This window comes from Magnolia sinica, chromosome 7 (assembly GCF_029962835.1).
Source record: "Magnolia sinica isolate HGM2019 chromosome 7, MsV1, whole genome shotgun sequence".
Lineage (NCBI taxonomy): Eukaryota > Viridiplantae > Streptophyta > Magnoliopsida > Magnoliales > Magnoliaceae > Magnolia > Magnolia sinica.
Genome location: NC_080579.1, coordinates 50,034,632 through 50,058,563, shown reverse-complemented (window position 1 = coordinate 50,058,563; position 23,932 = coordinate 50,034,632). Strand labels below are relative to the sequence as shown.

The following is a 23,932-nucleotide window of genomic DNA, read 5'->3' as shown; positions in this document are numbered from 1 at the left end:
TTTCTTTCCTTGCTTAAGATGCGGACTTTAAGTGTATAGATTATGGTTTTCAAGGCTTTCAATGCCAGTTAATGATTTATTCTTGTTATGAATGAGATTTCACATGCCAAATGTTGTGTTTATGTTGCGTTCCTAATATGCATGTGTTATATTGAGATTGGTGTATTCTATGTGTATGTATAAAGTATCGTATACGTATAAAATATGCACTTGTGTTTGCCATGATTATTTGTCATGTATGTATGCTAGATGTATGTATGATGACTCCTTGGTAAAAGGAATTGTCCAAATGCTTGTTTTTCAACATACGTCATGTATGTTATATCATGTATTCTAAGTGTTTGTAGAAATGCATGAATGATCTAAAGTGTAACTTATTACACTAATTGCGGGCGTTGAGAAGTGATTCTCAACACTCCTATTGATGTGCATGATTTCCTTTATGCAAGTTACATTCCATGTTATTTAAATTCAAGCATTACTTATGCTTACATTTATGTTAAGTTGATATTCTTCAGATGCTTGAGTACCACTTGATTTAAGTTGTTGTTCCATTACTGTTTTACATTCAATATGAATATCTGTTGTAGTGTAATATGTGTGGGACTATGCATTAGTCCAGGAAATCGGTAATCGGCCTTAAGATCGTGGCTGAGGTTGCTTTCGCCACATAGGACGTATTAGACGAACCCGAGTCGTATTAGAGTTGTCGGCAGTGGTTTGGCCACGCGGAGTGTTTGCGCACTCTATGTCGTTCAACCCAACGTGCGCTCGTGCTAGTTGAGTTCGTCAAGTAACCCGATTATCCGATGTATGTTCACCATGTATGGACGCTACTGCTTGAATCTAGGGTACCGAACTTACCAATGAAATCCTATTAACCTTGGTACCTTGATCCGCTAAGACTCATGAGCCGGACATGGTGGTATGGGACATCGTGGTCGAGCTGTCGGCCTGACGAGCCTCCCCGTAGTGACCAGTGAGCAACTAAACTCGTGAGCCGATTATGGTGGTATGGGACACTATATTCGTGTTGTCGGCCTACATTGATTGGTGACGAGCCCTTTGTAGTGACCTCGAGCATACCTGGATACCGCATTGAGGTGACAAGCCGAACTGTGGTAATAAAGGTATGAAAGGCGTGCATTAATTGGTGATGAGCCCTTTGCTACGACCTCAAATATATGATCGTATGAGACGACTAGGATTGACGACCCTAGAATGGATCACTGTTTGGATGATGACATGAGTAAGGTATCTTAGCTTCCCAATTCTGCTATATGAAATGGACTAATAACAACTTGGTAATCATATCCATGCACTGCATTTGCATGTGCTTTGTAAATATGGCGCACTTTGAGGTGGTGTCATGCGTAACGTAAGATGAAGACGCTGAGGGTGTACACGTGAGGGCACGCATCATTTTGCATACATCCTTGCATTAACAAGAGTACATAGGATTTATTTAATTGTTCTGCTTTATCATTACTGCTTGATTGAACTGATAACATGTTAACCAGTGCCTTATTGTTCCACTGAGTTGATCACTCACTCCCACGTTCTGGGGCGGTGTTAAACACCCACCAGACTCTGTCTTAGGTTCTGATGTTGCAGATGTTGATGCGACTTCGGAGGCAGAGCGGGAGATGGATGATGATGAGGCTGCTTTCTCTTATATGCAGTTTTCAGATGGGTTCTAGCGAGCCTTATTCTGATGCGCGGGATTTCTGGGATTATTTTTGGGAATATAAATGATGTAATTTGATACTTATAATTTTGATAAGTAACACTTTCATACGACCTGGTTTGTATATGTACTTCAGGGATTTACACTTGTACACATATTTTTCTATAAGTCTTCCGCTTGCTTTATTCACTTATCCCTGAATTATATCTGTATTTTGGCTTAATCTATTCCATGTTTTATGCACTAATACAGTCAACATACATCAATCATTAAATATGTTGCATAAGTGATGATTTGGAACTCGGGAGCTGAGTTATGCTCGACCCCCAAATTTCAGGGCGTTACATATCTTCTTTTCCATAATTGAGATTGTGCAATTAGGAGATCCTGTTGTTCACCATCATCCCTTGGGCATGGTAGGATGATGGAATCCTTCCTAACCTTCACAATTCTCTTATGATTGGTTGTGGGATTGGTAAATCCTATTGTTTGCCTTGTCTCCTGAGCATGGTTAGGTGATGGAATCACTTTCAAATTCTCATAACTCTCATCCATTAATGATTAGATCTATGAGAAGTTCAGAGATCTGACAAATCTCATCTTACCAATTGGACAGGATAGGACTCTGATTCTAGTTGTGTCTTTGAATCAAGCAAGGTAGCATCCTGAGAACCTACAAGTGGATCCTTGGAAACCTTAGTTTCCCACCTTTGAATTCCTTAAGCTTTTTATTAAATCTCTCACAATTACTCTCTATACTTCTAGATTTAGGTTTTCATCTTTTTCTACTTCTAGTTCTAGTTACTTTTAGAAGACACACAAGTTCAGTCCCTGTGGATTTGACCTCGGTCTCACCGAGATTATTACTACATCGCGACCCTACACTTGAGGTTGTGAACAAGTTTTTGGCGCCATTGCCAGGGATCAACGGTTGCGTTTTTCTGAGATTAACTAGTTTTAGAATTAGGTTAAGATTAGGGTTTTTCTACTTTCTATTTTTAGGTTAGGGTTTTTTTTTTGAATTATTTTAAAAACTAACTTAGCTTCCTATTTCTATGTTTAGAAACTTTCCTTTTCTATTTTTCTTATATCTACTTTCTAATTTTAGTTTAGAAATTTCTAATTTTAGAATTTCTATTTTTAGAAACTGACTTGTTTCGTTTTGTTTTACAGGATCTTAATTTAGGAACTTCTAATTTGGTAACTTCTTTCTAATTCTCTCACTTTCTATTTCTAGATTTCTATTTTCTTCTTTCTTTAGGTTTAAGTTGAAATCTGAAATTGAGGGCTAAGAGTGTTTCATGCCCAAGTGGGTCCCTGACAACACTCAACGTCTTTTGAGTGAAGGAGGATTAGTTGAGGGGTTATCTATCCATCACAGGATTAAACACTACCTGAGATCCTCAGAGTCAATTGAAGTGATGGTTGTCAATCAACTGGTCAATCAACAGAGAAGACAACCTTAACCTCGAGTTGAGGAAGTCCAGGATGAGAATGAAGTGCATCAAGCACCCTCGCCTCGTACTTTGTGAGACTATTTACAATCGGCGGGGGTGAGCACACCCTCATGCATGATTTTTCCAGAAAATATAGGGCATATGGATATTAAGCCAAGGGTGATCCAACTCCTAAAATTTCATGCACTAGAATCTAAAAGTCCATATTTGTATTTGAAAGAGTTTGACGAGATTATAGCCACTTTATATTTTCCTAACGTGTCTGAGGACACAGTCAGACTGGAACTCTTTCCCTTCTCTTTGAAAGAGAAAGCTAAGATGTGGTTGCATTCACTACGTCCCCGATCTATTGGCACATGGAATGACATGATAAGGGAGTTCATAAAGAAATTTTTTCCACATCATAAAACAAACATCCTCAGAAAGTCAATCATGAACTTCGCCCAAAAGGAGGATAAAACATTCTTCCAATGTTGGGAGCGGTTTAAGGATCTTATCAGTTCATGCCCACAACACGGTTTTGAAACCTGGCGCATTACACACTTTTTCTATAATGGTCTAACATCTTCCATGCATCAATTGGTTGAGACAATGTGCAATGGGGAATTCATAAATAAAAATGCCAATGATGTGTGGAACTACCTAGATAGACTTGCTGAAAACGCACAATCATGGGATACCTCCTTAAAATCAAGCACCACTTCTAAGCCCAATCAATCAAAGGAGAGGGGTAGATTATACCTTCTAAAAGAGGATGATGATATCAATGCTAAAGTGTCTAATCTCATAAGGAAATTTGAGGTCATGGAACTAAAGAAGGATAAGGTTAAGGAAACTGTTTGCGGTATTTGTGCTTGCAATGTTCACACAACTGAAAATTGTCCAACAATACCTACCTTTCAAAAGGTTCTGAATGAGCAATCTAATGTCATGAACAATTACCAAAGACCTTTCAATGGACCTACCTCTAATAATATAATCCTAGTTGGAGAGATCATCCAAACTTCAGTTAGAGGAATGGAAAAACTGCTACCCCTGAAGGTTTCTTCAATCAAATTCCAAATCAAGGGAAACCTCAAGAGGATCCAGTTCAAAAACATATTTGAGGCCAAGAGCTACACAACCAGGATATTTGATCAACATTGGGAATGCTTGCGTCATCTATTCAAAGGATAGAGTGGCACTTAACAATTGGGGGAAAGGGGATACTTCCTGCTCAACCTCTCCCCAATCTAAAACCGCAATATAAGATAAGTGATCCAAGCTCTTCAAATCAGATGGTGTAAGCTAAATCTATCACCACTCTTAAGAGTGGGAAGACCATTGATAAAACCATTCCGGTTAGGGCTGAAAAGCCTAAAGTTCCAGAAGAGGACAATGATGATATACCTAGTACTGCTCCACAAGAATTGGAACTGGAACCTTAAGGCAAGCTGATTACCCCATTCCCTCAATGGTTGGTTGCACCAAAACCTCTCTCTAACTCTCAGGACACTTTAGAGGTGTTGAAACAAGTGAAGGTCAACATCCCTCTACTGGATGCGGTTAAACAAATACCTTCATATGCCAAATTTCTGAAAGACTTGTGTACGACCAAAAAACGGCAAAATATTTAAAAGAAAATCTTTTTAACTGAAAAAGTGAGTGCCTTCCTAAAACAAGATGTGCCACAGAAATACAAAGATCCCGATAGCCCAACCATCGCTTGTGTAACTGGGAACTATCGGATTGAGCACGAACTTCTTGACTTAGGAGCGAGTGTAAATTTGATTCCTTATTCGGTCTACAAACAACTAGGTTTGGGTGAATTGAAACCCACCCGAACTACATTACAACTTGTCGATCAATCAGTTCGTGTACCGAGAGGGATAATCGATGATGTGTTGGTCCAAGTTGACAAATTCTATTACCTAGTACATTTTATCATCCTGGATACTCAACCCATCATGGACATGAGCACTCAAATTTCCATCATTCTTGGTCACCCATTCCTTACCGCGTGGTCAGATCGACAAAGCCTGGCTCTTACCATTTGGAAGACTTGAAAGGGCGTCCACTACTTCACCCCTGGAATGTCGAGCACTTAAAGATCTACTATCCATGAGGAAAAAGAAGCTACTAGCCACTTAAGACCCTTAATAAAAGCAATGTATAGCTCGGATCTACTAGCCTTTTAAGGCTCTTAATAAAAGTATCATTTCTTCTACATGGTCTACCTATTCAGTTTATCTACTATACAAAGAGTCATCTCTCATGAGCAGAGGTGAACCCTATGAACCAATCCCTTAAAGAAGGGGTTAGCTCGTTAATACGCGAAAATTTACAGAATCGTCAAGGGTCAGCACATTAATACGCGAAAATTTACACAATTGTAGTACCCTTGTGTGTCATTTCTAATACATCCCAAGCTTGCTTTGCAGTATCACAGGAAATGATTCTTTTGAACTCATCCGGTGATAGTGCGCAAGTAATTGCATTTAGTGCTTTAGCAATTGCACTACTCTCACTTTTCTGAAGAGTGGTCCATTGATAATATGGTGTGACTTTCATAGATTTTGAACCATCAACCCCAGTAACTTCCATGATAGGAGGATTCCATTCAGTCACTGTGGCTTGCCACACATTTTCATCCATTGATTTAAGGAAGATCCTCATTCTGGCTTTCCAATAGGCATAGTTGGAGCCATCAAAGGGTGGAGGCCTTGTGACTGAAAGGCTATCAAAATTTGACATCTTAAATAGCTTAAATCGTTAGCTCGGGAATTAAATCCAAGAATTAAAAAGAGCTATTAGGCTCTGATACCACTTGAAAAGGCCTAGCTATATGTCCTAGAGGGGGGGTGAATAGGACAATACCAAATAAAACTTATCGCAGCGGAATTAAATAGAATATGATAGCCAAAGTAAATCACAATGCAGGAAAGTAAAACAGCCTCAAAATTCAGATCTTGAGAGGTTGATACAAATGTTGTTCTAAGGACAACCTTACACCAAAAACCAGAGTTTATGGTAGGACAACCTTATTTCTAGAAAGATCTTTGTATCAAATCTCAAACCGAAGAGGAAAACAGAAATAAATACAAACTGAATTGAAATAAATTGAATCACAAATGTATTGTTCTAGGGACAGCCATACACCATAAAAATGGCAAGGCAACCTTGCTGGAACAACTTTTAAAAGAAATAGAAAATCAAGCTGATAAAGAAATAGCAGAAAATAAATTCTAAACTATTACAACATTCTCACAAAGCTTGAATTAAATAATTACAACATTCACCACCATACATACATCCCACAAAAGAATAATTAAAAATTAGAAGTATAAATCATTCAACCACAACTCAAGGGATTATAGTGGTTCGTCTGTGTGTTCACCAACTGTTAAACAACAGCCACACAAAATGCTACTCCACTCCTAATATCCTCACACAGGAGATGTTAGCGTTCACTAAAAATAGGTTTTCCTAGGTTCACCCAAAACCTTTACAATTGTGTCTTTGTATGTGGGCTTACACAATTAAAAAAAAAAACCCCACTTCTGAGTTTTCCTGGCTCTCCTCTGATAACCAATACAACAAGATTTTTTGGGCAAATCTTGAAAGAAACCAAAACAAAAAGGAATTTACAATTAAATGTAAAATACCTGATTATCTCCTTCATTGTAGCAGCCCGGTAGAACCAAGTCAGAGTAGATGATTGAATGTCCAAATTCAATGTCCAGTACTCAATTACAATGGTTCTAATTCTAATAGATTTTAAATTAAACCGAATAGGGCTTGCCTTAATTGATTTTGATTCCAAAGAAAGGGAATAATAATTCCTCTTATCAAATCATATTGGAATAGCAGAAATAAAATCAATTAAAATAAAGCTAAGGAAAGAGAATATTAAATAAGCACACTTAGCTTAGATGGAGCACAGAATTATCTCTCAGAAGTTCGACGAAGATTGGCTTGAATAGATTAATTAATTCGATGATTTCTTCTGAGATTCGTGTTCTATTTATAGGTGAACAGATCATGTCTTCGACTGGTCTAGGGAGCTCTTCGACTAGTCGAAGTAATAACAGATATTTGAAAGATCCGGCGGGATAAGCTCTGACCGTTCTACAACTGGTCGTAGGTCACCTACGACTGGTCGTAGGTTTCCTTTGACTGGTCGAAGAATCTATAACACATCGCTGTATTTTGAGTCGAAGATTTTACGGTCGAAGATGCGATCGACACATTCCTACGATGGTCGAGCAGTTCTGGACTAGTCGAAGCCTAACAAATTTCATCCGAAATTTATAACAAACTCATGACTGATCGAGGAATTTCTTAGACTGGTCGAAGCAACTCTAGGACTAGTCGAAGAAGGCCTAGGACTAGTCGAAGAACAGACCAAACTCATGTAAAATAAACATTCGGTTTATGTATCCGAAATGACCTACTTCTAAGGTCAACCTATGGTCAGTCAAACCTCAACTATGAAGTATGGACATTGAAACATTAGGAACAAGTGACCTTGAAGTATGAGCCTTGAAGTCTTGAGATCTTTACAAACTGCCTTGTACTCTTCTTGAAGTCTTGCGGCTTGAGTCTTGTCTTGTGAGCAGTTCTTGCATTCAAGATTGATCATTGTACTTGTGAGCTTTGCTTGATGTGAGCTTAGCTTGTTCATGAATGTTGATCCTTGAGAGAGCTTCACTTATGTAAGTTATATATATAACAGTGATTTTGGCACCATAAATTTGACAACAAACAGGGATATAAACTATAGCACTTACAATCTCTCCCTTTGTCAAATTAGTGACAAAACACATAACCAAGATAAACAAAAAGTAAAACAACTGGTTAATACCTGCAAATCAATATTCAACATTCAACCAGTTTCATTCAACAAGCTCAAACATACTTCAACAAGCTCAAACATACTTTCCCCCACTCCCCCTGAGTAACATAATCAATGCTACTCCTCTCACAATCACATCGAGAACAAACCATTCTCCCCCTTTTTGTCATAATATGACAAAGGAGAACTAAATAAAGGAATATATGAGAGTAAACATGAGGAGTTAAGAGAGAAACTCAGCATAGCTTCACATAAAATAAATATCCAGCATAAAGCATAGATAGTATCCAACTCAAAATCAGTCAACCAAGTGCTAAGTTATAAAGTTATTACAGACCAGAAGTCTCATATAAACTACTCAGAACTAGAACCAGATGATGGAGCAGGAATAGAGGGATCAAGTTGGTGCATGCCTTTGTTCAAGCGCCTAAGATATTTACGCATGTACTTGAATTGTAAATCATGAGCAACAGACATGTTTTCCAACTTTACATTTATATTCTCAACTTTACCCTCTAATGCACTCAGACGTGCATCAACATCAAATGGTACAAAATCTGGATCATTTGCTGAGTCAGAATCGAGTTCCTCAAAAATGTCATCCATATTAATGTCATCACCAGCTTCTTCATGACCACCACCACCACCACCACCACCTTGTTCAGGAAGTAGATCCAACTTCATCTTATTGATATTCGTATTGTTGAAGATCAGATGATGGATAGGTGCCTCATCAACCGGCATATCGACTAACATATGTGTAGCCAATACAGTCATTAAATAAGCAAAAGGAATGTCACTATGACCAGGATGGAGTCTAAACTGAAGAATGAAATGACAGATTAAGGATGGCAAACAAATCTGAGTACCATTGGAAATAGCATGGATAACACGAACCATAAACGAAGTCAAGTCAAATTTATTACCCGAACGAGGATACAGATTAGACACAAAGATTCTGTGGAGAATTCTGTATTTGGGTAACAAATACCTTGTAGGGAGCGCATTCCCTTTTTGAGTCCATTGAACATCCATGTTGCACAAGTCTCTAGTGAGCATGCGTTTTTCAGACATTGAGGGTTTATCAGTTAAGTTATGAATAGGAATACCCTCATCATTCACAGGAATGTCCATAAGGGCTGAAATTAAATGACGATCAACGTCGAAAGGCCCTTCTCTAGTAGATATTTTAAAAGATAAATCATCCTGTGAGAAAGCACTAATACATGTAAACATGGATTGGGCAATGGACCGGTATGCAGGCCCACCCCAATGTAATAAGTTAACCCAACCTACAGCTTCAAGCATAGGAAGGATGTCAAAAGGTGCAATATGATTAACATCAACAGGATGCTCAACAATAACATTACGTAATCTAATGTCCCTAACGTATGATGGATCATCATTGGGAACAAGAAGATGACGTTTAGAGATAGCGGTCGATCTGGAGGAAGAAGAAGGACCACGGGAAGTAGTTTTTTACCTCTAGAAGCCATTTGCAACGAGGATTTCAAGAAATAAAGAAGTTGCAAAGGATTGAGAAGTGGGTTTACACAAAACTGATTTTTCAAAATCCAAACCCCAAATCTCAATGAAATTCAAAATAGAAAACTTAATGCTTGAAAAGGAAGCAATCTAGACACAAATCTGCAAGAAAAAGTGATTTGGAACACTAACCTTGAAGAACAAGAAAGATGGGTTCGACAAGTCGAAGCACGGCTCCAAAGAGAAGAAAAGTAAAATGAGGAAGAAAGCAAAAATCCCCAATTTAAGTGCTACGACTGGTCATGGGTATCTACGACCGGTCGTAGGACGACTGGTCGTGTATACTCATGACTGGTCGAAGAAACCCCAAAAATTCAAATTTCTTGCAAAATATACAAAAATTAGAATTCAATCTAGCAAATATATACACTATAATACAAGTAGGCATAAATAATCAATTTAAAATGCACATGCCAAGATCAAATTTCATCTTTTTGAACCTGCTTTTATCGAGAGGTTTTGTGAAAATGTCAGCTCGTTGATCTTCAGTAGGAATATATTCTAGAGATATAACTTTTTCTTCTACTAATTCCCTTATATAATGAAATCTAATGTCAATGTGCTTAGTACGAGAATGCTGAATAGGATTTTTTGAAATATTTATCGCACTGGAATTATCACAATGTAATAACATAGAATCCAGTTTAATTCCATAATCACTTAGCATTCGTTGCATCCAAACAAGTTGTGTACATGCATTACCAGCTGCGATATACTCCGCTTCAGCTGTTGAAAGTGATATAGAATTTTGTTTCTTACTAAACCAGGAAACTAGACAATTTCCAATGTAAAAATAACCACCACTGGTTGATTTTCTATCATCTAGATTACCAGCGCAGTTAGCATCCAAGTACCCAACTAATTGGACACTGGTCTCATGAGGATACCAGAGACCGAGATTTACAGTACTTGCGACATATCTAATAATTCGCTTGACAGTAATCAAGTGAGATTCTTTTGGATCAGATTGATATCTTGTGCAAATACCAATACTTAGAGAAATTCAGGTCTGCTAGCAGTTAAATATAACAAACTACCAATCATACTCTGATAAAGTTTTGAGTCAACATTTTTACCATTAGAGTCTTTTGAGAGTTTCAGGGTACTACTCATAGGAGTATCGAAATTCTTGTCATTCTCAAATTCAAATCTCTTGATTAGATTCAAAGCATACTTAGATTGAGAAATGAATATTCCTTGATTGTTGCTTTACTTGCAATCAAGGAAATAAGTCAATTCCCCAACCATGCTCATTTCAATTGTGATTTCATCAAATCTGCAAACTCGGTATTAAGTCGGTACAAGTTGATCCATAAATGATATCATCAACATAAATCGTACCATTAAGATATGATCATTATGTTTTTAACAAACGAGTTTTATCAACAGATCCCATTTGAAAATTATGACTTAAAAGAAATTTCGTTAGTTTCTCATACCATGCCCTAGGTGCTTGTTTTAATCCATAAAGTGCCTTTTAAGCCGATATACATAATCGTATTTTTGGAATCTTCAAATCCCATTGGTTGTTCAACATAGACTTCTTCATGTAAATCGCCATTTAGAAAAGCACTTTTCACATCCATCGATAGATCTTTATCTTTTTAAAACATGCAATGGATATAAATAGTCGGATAGATTCAAGACGTGCTATTGGTGCAAAGGTTTCATCAAAATCAATCCCTTCAATTTGAGTATAACCTTGTACCACTAGTCTAGCCTTGTTTCTAATTATATTTCCACATTTCGGACTTATTTTTGAAAATCCATTTTGTTCCAATGATGTGTTTATCTTTAGGTCTTGGTACGAGATACCAAACATCATTTCTTATGAATTGGTTGAGTTCATCTTGCATCGCAACAATCCGGTTCATCATCAAGAGCTTCTTTTACGTTAGATGGTTCAATTTGGGATGTAAAACATACATAATTACATATATCCTCAAGTTGTCTAGGGTGCGAACACCGGTGAGAGGGTTTCCAAGAGTGTGGTTGGATGATCTTTAACAGTCCTCAACTCAGAATCAGTCTGATTCGATGAAGTATCGGGTTTATCAATGATTAGTACTTCATCATTATCTGAATTAGAAGTTGGTGTGTTTAAGTGATCATCGATGACAACATTAATGGATTCTTGAATCACACCAGTCCTTTTGTTCAGAACCCTATAAGCTCGACTATTTAAGGAATATCCTAGAAAAATCCCTTCATCACTCTTCGTATCAAAGTTTTTCAAATTTTCACGATCACGTAAAATATAGCACTTCGACTGATCGAAAGTATTTAACAGTAGGCTTTTTATTGAACCACAATTCGTAAGCGGTTTTATTATTATCTTTACTAGTGTAGACTCGGTTAATAATATAGCAAACTGTGTTAACTGCTTTGACCCAAAAATTTTTAGAGAGCTTCATGCTATTCAACATGACATTAGCCATTTCTTGAAGCACTCTATTCTTTCTTTCTACAATTCCATTTTGTTGTGGAGTTTTGGGAGCAGAGAATTCATGTAATATTCCTTGGTCGGTACAGAACTTCTCAAAATTGCTATTCTCAAATTCAGATCCATGATCACTACGAATTTTACTGATTTGAGAAGATTTTTCAGTTTGAATCCTTTTGAGAACTTTTCTTACTTCTTCAAGGGTTTGATTTATCCCTTAAGAAGACTACCCAAGTGAATCTGGTAAAGTCATCAACTATTACTAGGATATACTTTTTCCCACCATGACTTTCTGTTCTGGTAGGTCCTATCGGATCCATGTGGAGAAGTTCGAGTGGTCTTGATGTGGTATTTGAATTCACCTTTTTGTGTGAGTTCTTTGTTTGTTTGCCTATCGGCACTCACCACATATTTTATCTAATTTATGAAGTTTGGGTAAACCTCTTACAAGTTCTCGTTTGCTCAATCTATATAAATTTCGATAATGTACATGTCCAAGACGTTTGTGCCATAAATCGAGTCTCGTCTGTATGGACCATGTAACATGTTTGATTAGATGAGCTGGATTCACTAATAATATAGCAATTTTCGGACGTTCTACGTCCAGTTAATAATATTACAGAACCATTATTGTTTATTATCTCACAGCTTTGATTAGAAAACCGAACATTATGATTATTATCACATATTTGGGATATACTAAGCAAGTTATGTTTTAAGCCTTCAACGTATAAAACATTTTTAAACACAGGAAGATTAAAAAGTTGAACCGTACCTTGGCCTATAATCTTGCGATTGCTACCATCACCAAATGTGACTGAACCATCAGTCATATCTTTCAGATCGGTGAATAAAGCTTTGTCACCTGTCATATGCCTGGAGCATCCACTGTCTAGGTACCACTTTGAATGACTTGTTGCTTTGAAAGCAGTGTGAGCAACCAAGCAGGTGACTTTAGGAACCCATTTCATAACTGTTTTGGGTTTAGGAACATAGTTGGTCTTCTTTTGTGTATATTTGTAGGAATGACCTATAGAGTTAGATTTTAAGAGCTCCTTGAGTAAATCAACTATCTTTTTAGCTAGTGGATTTCGTTTCTGATTAAAGTTGACATGGCTGCTTCTAGGTTTTTGAATTTCTAGAAAAATTTTGATAAGTACTTTTCCCTTTTGAGTTTGAGGACTCTCCTTTAACAAACATAGGAGGAGTATACTTTTGTTTAGGAGGTAAATTTTTATCATAGCCCAACCCGGATTGATCGCCACATTTTCTTGATCCGGATAAAAGTTTCTCTAACTTTGGATCACCTTGGGCATATTTCCATGTGTCCTTTAAACTCAGAAGAGAAGATACTTCAGTTTTAAGTTTCTCAATTTCAGATTTTAAATCAATAATTAGGGAGTTTTTGAATTCCAAATCGCATTTTGATTTTCCAAAACAATCTGAAATTTGTGATTTTTCTAAGACAAGTGATTCAAAACAATTTTTGAGTTTAGAAAACTTTTCTTTTTGAAGTTTAAGTTTGACAGCAATTTTACAACTTTCCTTATATAGGGCATTGTAAGCATCTTGAAGATCATCTTCATTTTCACATTCACTATTCAGATTTTCTTCACTTGTAGAGTCATTATCTGAAAATGTGAATTTGGCTAGAGTCATAAGAGCTTTAACCTCATTGCCCGACTTAGTTTAAGAATCTTCTGATTAAGAAGGACCATCAGAATCAGATGATTCATCCCATGTAGCCAACATACCCTTCTTCTTGGGTTTGTCCCTTTTAGGACATCTATTTGCTAAGTGCCCATATTCTTGACAGTTGTAACATTGACTATCTTTCAAAGATTTTCGAGATTTGAGTCTAAACTTCTTTTTATCATTTGACTTTTGAAAATCAACCCATTTCTTGCTTTTGAAAATCTTGTAAAATTTCTTAGCTAAAAGAGCCATATCATCTTCTGAATCAGAATTTTCTTCTGAATTACATTTAGAAGATTTTAGTGCGATAGATTTACCTTTAGGAGCTTTAAAGTTTAACTTATAGGTTTGTAGAGAACCAACTAGTTCTTCTACCCTCATATTATCCGTATCACGAAGTTCCTGAATCGCGATTACTTTAGAATTGAACCGTTCAGGAAGTGAGCGTAGTATTTTTGCACACACTTCACTTTCTGAGATTTTATCGCCAAGACCCCACATTGAGTTTACAATGTCATTTAATCTAGTGTAAAAGTCCATAAACATTTCATTTTCCTCCATATGAATTTCTTCAAATCTGGTTGTGAGGAGTTGGACTTTAGATTTTTTGACAAATGTAGTACCCTCGTGTGTCATTTCTAATACATCCCAAGCTTGCTTTGCAGTATCACAGGAAATGATTCTTTTGAACTCATCTGGTGATAGTGCGCAAGTAATTGCATTTAGTGCTTTAGCAATTGCACTACTCTCACTTTTCTAAAGAGTGGTCCATTGATAATATGGTGTGACTTTCATAGATTTTGAACCATCAACCCCAGTAACTTCCATGATAGGAGGATTCCATTCAGTCACTGTGGCTTGCCATACATTTTCATCCATTGATTTGAGGAAGATCCTCATTCTGGCTTTCCAATCGGCATAGTTGGAGCCATCAAAGGGTGGAGGCCTTGTGACTGAAAGGCTATCAAAATTTGACATCTTAAATAGCTTAAATCGTTAGCTCGGGAATTAAATCCAAGAATTAAAAAGAGCTATTAGGCTCTGATACCACTTGAAAAGGCCTAGCTATATGTCCTAGAGGGGGGGTGAATAGGACAATGCCAAATAAAACTTATCGCAGCGGAATTAAATAGAATATGATAGCCAAAGTAAATCACAATGCAGGAAAGTAAAACAGCCTCAAAATTCAGATCTTTAGAGGTTGATGCAAATGTTGTTCTAAGGACAACCTTACACCAAAAACTAGAGTTTATGGTAGGACAACCTTATTTCTAGAAAGATCTTTGTATCAAATCTCAAACCGAAGAGGAAAACAGAAATAAATACAAACTGAATTGAAATAAATTGAATCACAAATGTATTGTTCTAGGGATAGCCATACACCATAAAAATGGCAGGGCAACCTTGCTGGAACAACTTTTAAAAGAAATAGAAAATCAAGCTGATAAAGAAATAGCAGAAAATAAATTCTAAACTATTACAACATTCTCACAAAGCTTGAATTAAATAATTACAACATTCACCACCATACATACATCCCACAAAAGAATAATTAAAAATCAGAAGTATAAATCATTCAACCACAACTCAAGGGATTATAATGGTTCGCCTGTGTGTTCACCAACTGTTAAACAACAGCCACACAAAATGCTACTCCACTCCTAATATCCTCACACAGGGGATATTAGCGTTCACTAAAAATAGGTTTTCCCAGGTTCACTCAAAACCTTTACAATTGTGTCTTTGTATGTGGGCTTACACAATTAAAAAAAAACCACACTTATGAGTTTTCCTAGCTCTCCTCAGATAACCAATACAACAAGATTTTTCGGGCAAATCTTGAAAGAAACCAAAATAAAAAGGAATTTACAATTAAATGTAAAATACCTGATTATCTCCTTCGTTATAGCAGCCTGGTAGAACCAAGTCAGAGTAGATGATTGAATGTCCAAGTTCAATGTCCAGTACTCAATTACAATGGTTCTAATTCTAATAGATTTTAAATTAAACCGAATAGGGCTTGCCTTAATTGATTTTGATTCCAAAGAAAGGGAATAATAATTCCACTTATCAAATCAAATTGGAATAGCAGAAACAAAATCAATTAAAATAAAGTTAAGGAAAGAGAATATTAAATAAGCACACTTAGCTTAGATGGAGCACAGAATTATCTCTCAGAAGTTCGACAAAGATTGGCTTGAATAGATTAATTAATTCGATGATTTCTTCTGAGATTCGTGCTCTATTTATAGGTGAGCAGATCGTGTCTTCGACTGGTCTACGGAGCTCTTCGACTAGTCGAAGCAATAACAGATATTTGAAAGATCCGGCGGGATAAGCTCTGACCATTCTACGCAGTCCGTGTACTGTCTGCATAACCTTCGATGAGTCGAAGGTCACCTTCGAGTCGTAGGTCACCTACGGTGGTAGGTTTCGAGTCGAAGAACCTATAACACATCGCGTATTTTGAGTCGAAGATTTATGAGTCGAAGATGTAGTCGACATTGTTCCTACGTCGAACAGATTTCTTGACTAGTCGAAGGCTATGATTTCATCCGAAATTTGTAACAAACTCACGACTGATCGAGGAATTTCTTAGACTGGTCGAAGCAACTCTAGGACTAGTCAAAGAAGGCCTAGGACTAGTCGAAGAACAGACCAAACTCATGTAAAATAAACATTCAGTTTATGTATCCGAAATGACCTACTTCTAAGGTCAACCTATGATCAGTCAAACCTCAACTATGAAGTATGGACATTGAAACATTAGGAACAAGTGACCTTGAAGTATGAGCCTTGAAGTCTTAAGATCTTTACAAACTGCCTTGTACTCTTCTTGAAGTCTTGCAGCTTAAGTCTTGTCTTGTGAGCAGTTCTTGCATTCAAGATTGATCCTTGTACTTGTGAGCTTTGCTTGATGTGAGCTTAGCTTGTTCATGAATGTTGATCCTTGAGAGAGCTTCACTTATGCAAGTTATATATATAACAGTGATTTTGGCACCATAAATTTGACAACAAACAGAGATATAAACTATAGCACTTACAGGGCGTAGCAGTATACCCGACCAAGGCATCAGTCCTACCGGCCAATAAATCGATCTCAGCAGCGGTGAGACGAGCAGCAGATTAGGTAGGGGCCTCAGAGGCTCCCCCATGGTAGGAGAAATCAGCATTGGGAGTCTCTCCAATGACTTCTCTCCCGATCCCAAGAGGGCAAGTAGGAGTTGGGGGTGGAACCTTAGAAGGTTGCCCCTCAGGAGTTGGAGTCGAAATGTTGATGGGCTCAACTCTGATTAGGGCTTCGGGGGCTTATAGGGCCACGGAGGGTGGGGTTGGAGCAGGTGTAGGCTTAGCTTCGACCGGGGCAAGCTCTTCGACAGAAGTTTTCTTCTTCTTGGCCGCCACCTTCGTCCTCGACTCAGTAGCGAGGACCACGCTCATGGGAGGGTGCACTACAGCCAGCTTCTTCCTCTTAGAACTAGATGCTTCAGCCATTCCTGCACAAAAGAAGAGAGCTAGTCCAAGCAAAGCTTACAAAGGAATCCTCAGCCAATCATAACACCTACCCTACCTGCCCAGAGTAAAAGGATGAGGCAAAAATTGGCAGAAGCCTGAATACACGAGGTTATCTCCACTAAGGAGGTCGTGCCAAATGCACTGATCCTCGCCAAGCAACCGAGCCATAGCAACCTGGGCTTGTTGTAAAGAAGAGAGATCGGGGAACCTTTCGGTTGGACTACGAGCAGAGGCAAAAGACAAGTTAGAACACGGGAAGACGAGTTGGACATGGAGAATACGGCACAGAATATAAGGTTTTCAACCTGGGTTGGAGAATTTGGTGGGGACTTGGACCCACAAGCTGCCGAGCTCAAAGGCAAGTGCTTCCCATTCCCCCGAGTCCCAAAACCACTAACCTTTCCAATCTTTGTTGGAGGTGGGAAGTCGGGTTATCAGACCCGAGGTAGATTAGGGTTTAGCCGAGAAGTAATACCAGGTCGGGTCAGACTTATCACTTGGCCATGTATAAGTACAGAAACTCATCCGGCGTCAGGTGCTGACTCTTCACCCATGTCAAAGAATGAAGGTAGAAACTAGGATCTGCTATGTGTTCGGAGAAAACTGGCCCAGGGCTAGCTTCAGTTGTGTAGATGCCAGACGCACAAGTGAATGGTTGGGAAATTGAAGTCCACACTGAAGGGCACGGACGAATAAGGCAATCTCCCCATCAGCAGGGGCACCCAGATGATCCAGAGGAGAGGGGGCTCGGATATGCACCGAGTCAAGAATTTGGTAGTCAGCGCGAATCTGGGCCATCTGAGACTCAATTAGAACCAAGCCCCTGGGGATTGCCGCTTTGTGTCTACCTCCTGAAGAACTGGCCTTAGACCTTCCCGCCGGATCTCGAGGCACCTTCTTCGACCTCGCACCTTAACTTTTGGCTTGTGGGCCCATAGTCTTCTTAGTCCGCTGGCGTAGTGGTATAGCTTCTAGGGGACCCTCGGAATCCCCGAGCTCCAAGCCTGAGGCCTCTGGCTCGGAGTCCACAAACGTCCCTTAGACCCCTTGGACCTTGTCAGAATTACTGAACATATTGAAAGAAAATGTAAATGGTGGAGGACTCACTACGTTGTAAGCAATTTAGTCCGACAGAAGTTTCCTCTATTCCGGCGACTTCCTCCAAGCAAAACCCCTTCTCCGACTGACGGAATCCCTTTATCGGGCAGAAAAAACCCTTTCCTGGCAGAGAGCAATCTGAAAAGGGCAGAAAAAATGAAGAACACGGTAGCGAGAATTCAAAAGTAGGAGGATTCAAATGAGGATGCTTAAGGGTTTATATAGCCTCCGCCAGCTGAACGCCATCATTGTATACAGTTGTCTCCGAAGCTGAAACGGCTCGAATCCGAACCTAATGGGACATGTGAAAGGAAGTTATATGTCCGGACCCATGTGCCCTAGTCCAAGTACCCTCAGCACTAAATGTCGTTGTGGCGCTGTAAGTGCTATGGTTATTTGCTCCTTTGATTGTCAAATTTTATTGTGCCAAAACTTCAATCTGTGTCTTGTGTAGCACGTTATTATATATGCTCAAGGCAATGCATCTCATGCTCAAGGACAATGCTTCAAGTCAAGTACAATGATCTACTTCAAGAAATGTAAGATTAAGTACATTATTCTCTTCTTTAAAGCTTCAGAGTTTTTAAGCTACGAGATCTTGTTCAAAGATCTCTGAAGTACAACTCAAGAACTACAAGTTCAAGCTTCCAAAGATCTCTGAAGTACAACTCAAGAACTACAAGTTCAAGCTTTTAAGCTTCATCAAGCGTCGAGATTTAAAGCTTCATGATCTTCAAAGATCATCCATCATCCAAAGAAAGGAATGTTCAATGTTCATACTTCATGTCTCAGGTATGAATGACCTTAGATTGACCTTAGGGTAGGTCATTTTGGATACATAAGTCAATTGCTTATTTTATATGTGTTTTGGTCTGTTCTTAAACTAGTCCTGGACTCTGTTCGACTAGTGCTAGAACTGGCTCGACTACTCCTAGATATTCCAAGACCAGTCCTATGTTGTTACAATTTTTTGAAATTTTTTAGTTGAGCTACGACCAGTCCTAAAGTCTGCTTGACCGGTCGTGTGAACAGTGCTGACTCGTTCACGACCAATCCTGTAACTACGACTCAAACTCCAGCAATGAATTCTGGTTTCTCACAACCAGTCGTGGAGGACTCATGACTAGTCGTGAAGTGCCTACGACCAGTCGTGGAACGGTTTTATCCAAAATTTCAAAATGCAGCTGGTCCTACGACCAGTCGTAGTGTCCACAGGACCAGTCGTAGATGCAATTTCTGTAACTATAAATAGAGCACAAATTTTAGAGTTTTATATCTAATTAAAGTAAAATAAAGGCATCACTCTGAGAGATAAGTTTGTGTTCTTTTTAAGCTACATTATGCATATTTAATATTCTCTTTTGTTAGCTTTTTATATTTTATTTTGTTTCTGCATTCCAATCCGATTTGAAAGAGGAATTGTGATATTCCACTTCTTGGAATCAAAATCAAATAGAGCTAGCCCAACTTGATTTAATTTAAAATCAATCTAGAACCTAGAACCATTTCAAAGTGAGTATTGGACATTAAACTTCTACATTTGAACTTCTACTCTGATTTGGTTCTTCCGAGCTGCTACAAAAGGAGAAATCCAGGTATTTTACATTTGTGTAAATCTTCTATGCTTTTGGTTTCTTTGAGATTAAGCCAGAAAAATCTATAAGTGTTGGTTATCTGAGGAGGGCCAGAAAACTCAGAGTGTGGGATTTTTAAATTGTGTAAGCCCATTAGAAAGACACAATTATCAGGGTTTTAGGTGAACCTGAGAAAAACCTACTTTCATAGTGAACACTGATATCCCCTATGTGAGGATATTAGGAGTGGAGTAGCAAGCTATGTGGCTGTTGTTTAACAGTTGGTGAACACACAGGCGAACCACTATAATTCTTTGTGTCTTGTGATTTGAATGTTTGTTTGTTTGCTATATCTTTTATCGTTTAAAGTTATGGGATGTATGTGTGGATGTGAATGTTGTAATATTTACATTCAAGCATTATGGTGAATGTTGTAATAGTTTAGACTTCCATTCCTGCTATTTACTTTTTATTCCTCTTCAGTTTGAGATATTGATACTTAAACCATTCTAGTAAGGTTATCCTGCCATAAACCCTTGGTTTTTATGGTGCAAGGTTGTCCTTAGAACAACATTTGTATCAACCTCTTAAGACTTGAATTTTGAGGTTGCTTTACATTTTCGTACTATGATTTGTTTAAAGTTGTATCTTTCCTTTATTCATTTAAATTTTGCTGTTAAAGATTTAATTTGGCATAGTCCTATTCAGCCCCCTCTAGGACATATAGCTTGGCCTTTTCAGGAGTAGACAACCTCTCACCTCCCTCCATGAGCACGCGGCATTGTTTCGCCTACTCTATTAATTGCAATCCGTAACTGCCTACCATGCGTCCTTCGTCCAGAGGTCAAAAGTCTAAAGACTGCAACCACCGTACCATGCACATATCTTGAAGTGTAATCATCATGATGATTGTGCTTCGATTACCCTGACCCGTTATCATGAGCGAAAACGGCACTTCATTTCTCCAGGAATTTACTCTCTATGTCCGGGTTCAGACCAAAAGAGTAGGGAGCTTCTGTTATGGGAAAATGTGAGCAGACCTGATAAGGACCGACTCAAGCAAATTGAATTGATCAGTAGGACCTCAGAAGGAGAACATCGCGACTAGTCCGGCTTTGCTTCCGAACTATGATTCCAAAATTAGGGTTACAGGGGAGAGACAGACGGAGCAATCTGAGCTGAGCTCTCATTTGGGGCCCTCATCCGAAGAACTACGACCCTGGATCGACCGAGCTGAGATCTGGTCTAGAGCCCTCATTCAAAGAACTATGGCCCTGGATCGGCCGAGCCAAGCTCTTGTCTGGAACCCTCATCCAAAGAACTACGGCCCTGGTTCGGCTGAGCCAATCTCTTGTCTGGAGTCCTCATCTGAAGAACTACAGCCCTGGATCGGTCGAGCCGAGCCTTACTCACATCTCGGAGGCTAAAGACATACCTACTTCGACCACGAACTCTTACCATAAGGTTCGACCAACGGCTCGGGAGACTGAGTTCCAGAACCAACCCCAGTATGGGCATGGCCAAATATCACGCCCGTAGATACGCCCCATTAAGGCATACGGGAGAGTGAACCGGTGCACAATCCAAAGATAGCGACCAATATCTTCACATGCGCGACATCCACTTGATTGAGCAAATCGTGTCGAGATTGACGGCCATGATCCCATCGCCTCACGGGTATAAATACTAAAGGAACCCATTACAATAGGTATGCAATATCCCACACCATCTCTCTACATTACACAACTTAGACCCAGATTCCCTAGCATGACTTAGGCATCTGAGGGTCCCCTGTTTAAGCCAGGGTCTCCTTTGCTCACCTTTCTATGCAGGACCAGGGTCCGTTCCAAGTTCTCAGCATTGAGTGAAGAGTAGTCCAAATTTTGACATCAATAATTACTAACGTGACATAGGGAATATAAAATTAAATTATATACACATGATTAATAAATTTAGGATTAGAGTAATAGAAATTTAAGCATTACTTCATGATCATCAAGACAAAATAGGAATGAAAGGAATTAATATTCACATTATTAAAATTCTACACATTGGATTCAAACTAACATGGAAACTAATGAATGTAAGAAGTGATGGGGGTAATTCCTCACCTTAAATTAGATGATTGCAACACGAACGCTCCAATGCACTAATCCAAATCGAACGGGTTAGATCTAAGTTCCTGTAATGACCCGAAAAATTTCATGCAAAGACCCGAGTACTATCTCAAATTCCTTAAAAGTTTGATGTGGGTTATTTAGCGCTAACCTCGATTACTTGTGAAATTAGCAATAATCACTTTAAATTTGATCTGAAGGACTCAAAACCTATAGAATCGTTAGTGCTATGTTGCCCTGAAATCTAGGATTCAACGCTATATCCAGTTGCTCTCGGGAGTACTTGGAATCTTTGTATCGGACCTAGACCGCGCATCAAAAGTCCGATAGCGATGATCTTAGACATTTATGATCTTCTGGTTAGGCTTGACCATCACCTCAAAAATCAAGTCCAGATGATGTCCTGGGTCAATTTGCTTGAGTCCGGAGTAAAGAGTGTGAGAAAGCTGAGAAATTAAATATAATTTTGTGAAATCTGAGTCGTGTCGCTTGCGCGCCGATTCTAAGCTTTTTGACCATTGGATTCTGACCCAATTTCACCCTCGGATCAGGGAAGATGGCCCTGACATGTCATAATGCTTGTGGACCTAATCGAGTTTCGATGACCGTTGAATTGAGATTGATCCGCCACGGCCGATCTGTAAATCCGATCGGTACGAAAACTCAGACTAACCTAGATCCATGGTCAGGGAGCTTAAGTCCAACCGCACATGGAAAAAGGACCACCGGAAGTGCTCCGTTGGATGGAAATAGACCTGATTTGGTTATAACCTAAGTATACCTTGGCCCTGGGGCTATTTTCATCAATGTTAAGCCTATATAAAGACCTTAAAACCCTCACTCTCAATTCCATATGAATTTTCTAACCCTCGCTAAGAGAGAGAGAGGAGAAAAGAGAGAGAAAGTGAGAGAGAAGTTGGTGAATCATCTTGAGATTCTTTCTTGTTACTCTGCATCCCTAAACCATCACTTATGAATCGTTATTCCGGCGATTCTAAGTTCATTCTTGGGTAAGTTAATCAAACCTTAGTCTGTTTTGGAGCTTAGAATAGTCTATGTGTTGATATAGCTCATTTCTATTCATGCCTTAGGTTGTCTAGTCGTCGTTGACGAAGACTTATCGTCTGAATCAGATCTGTGCGCTTTTTCTGGTTTAAGGTGCGGACTATATTCGTATAGGTTATGGTTTTCAAGGCTTTCAATGTCGGTTAATGATTTATTATTGTTGTGGGTGTAATTTCACATGCCAAATGCGACGTTTATATTGCGTTCCTGATATATATGAGATATAATGAGATGTGTGTATTCCTAGTATATCTAGAAAGTATCGTATACGCATAAAATACAAACATGTGTGTGCCATGATTAATTATCGTGTACTTGTGCTAGTTATATGTGTGTCAACTCCTTGGCAAAAGGAATTATCCAAATGTGTGTTATCACCAACAAATGTCATGTATGTTGGAATATGTAGTCTAAGTGTTTGTAGAAATGTCTGAATGATCATGTGTGTAATATATTGTCCTGTTTACAGATGTTGAGAAGAGATTCTCAACTCTCCTATTGGTGTGTATGATTTTCTACATGCAATTTACATTCTTTGTTGTTTAACTTCAAGTACTACTTATGTGTAAATCCATGTTAAGTTGATATTCATCAAATGCTTCCATATTGTATGATTAGAATTTGTTGTTCCATTACTGTTCTAAATTGTTCATAGGAATATCTGTTATAATTGAATGTGTTTGGGACTATGAAATAGTCCAGGGAATCGGTAACAGACCTTGAGTTCGTGGTCGAGGTTGTTTTCACCACGTAGGACGTGTTTGACGAACCCGAGTCGTATTAGGGTTGTCGGCAGTGGTTTGGCCACATGGAGTGTTTGTGCACTCTATGTCGTTCAACTCAACGTGCGCTCGTGCTAGTCGAGTTCGTCAAGTAACCCGATTGTCCGATGTATGTTCAC

The 23,932-nt window shown here is 38.7% G+C and overlaps 1 non-coding gene across 1 annotated transcript; it reads right to left on the bottom strand.

The window, feature by feature from the left end:
* Positions 1-3,558: 3,558 nt before the first annotated feature.
* LOC131252319 (small nucleolar RNA R71) lies at positions 3,559-3,665 on the bottom strand. Its single transcript, XR_009174347.1, has one exon. It is a non-coding gene; the product is annotated as a small nucleolar RNA R71 (small nucleolar RNA).
* Positions 3,666-23,932: the final 20,267 nt, after the last annotated feature.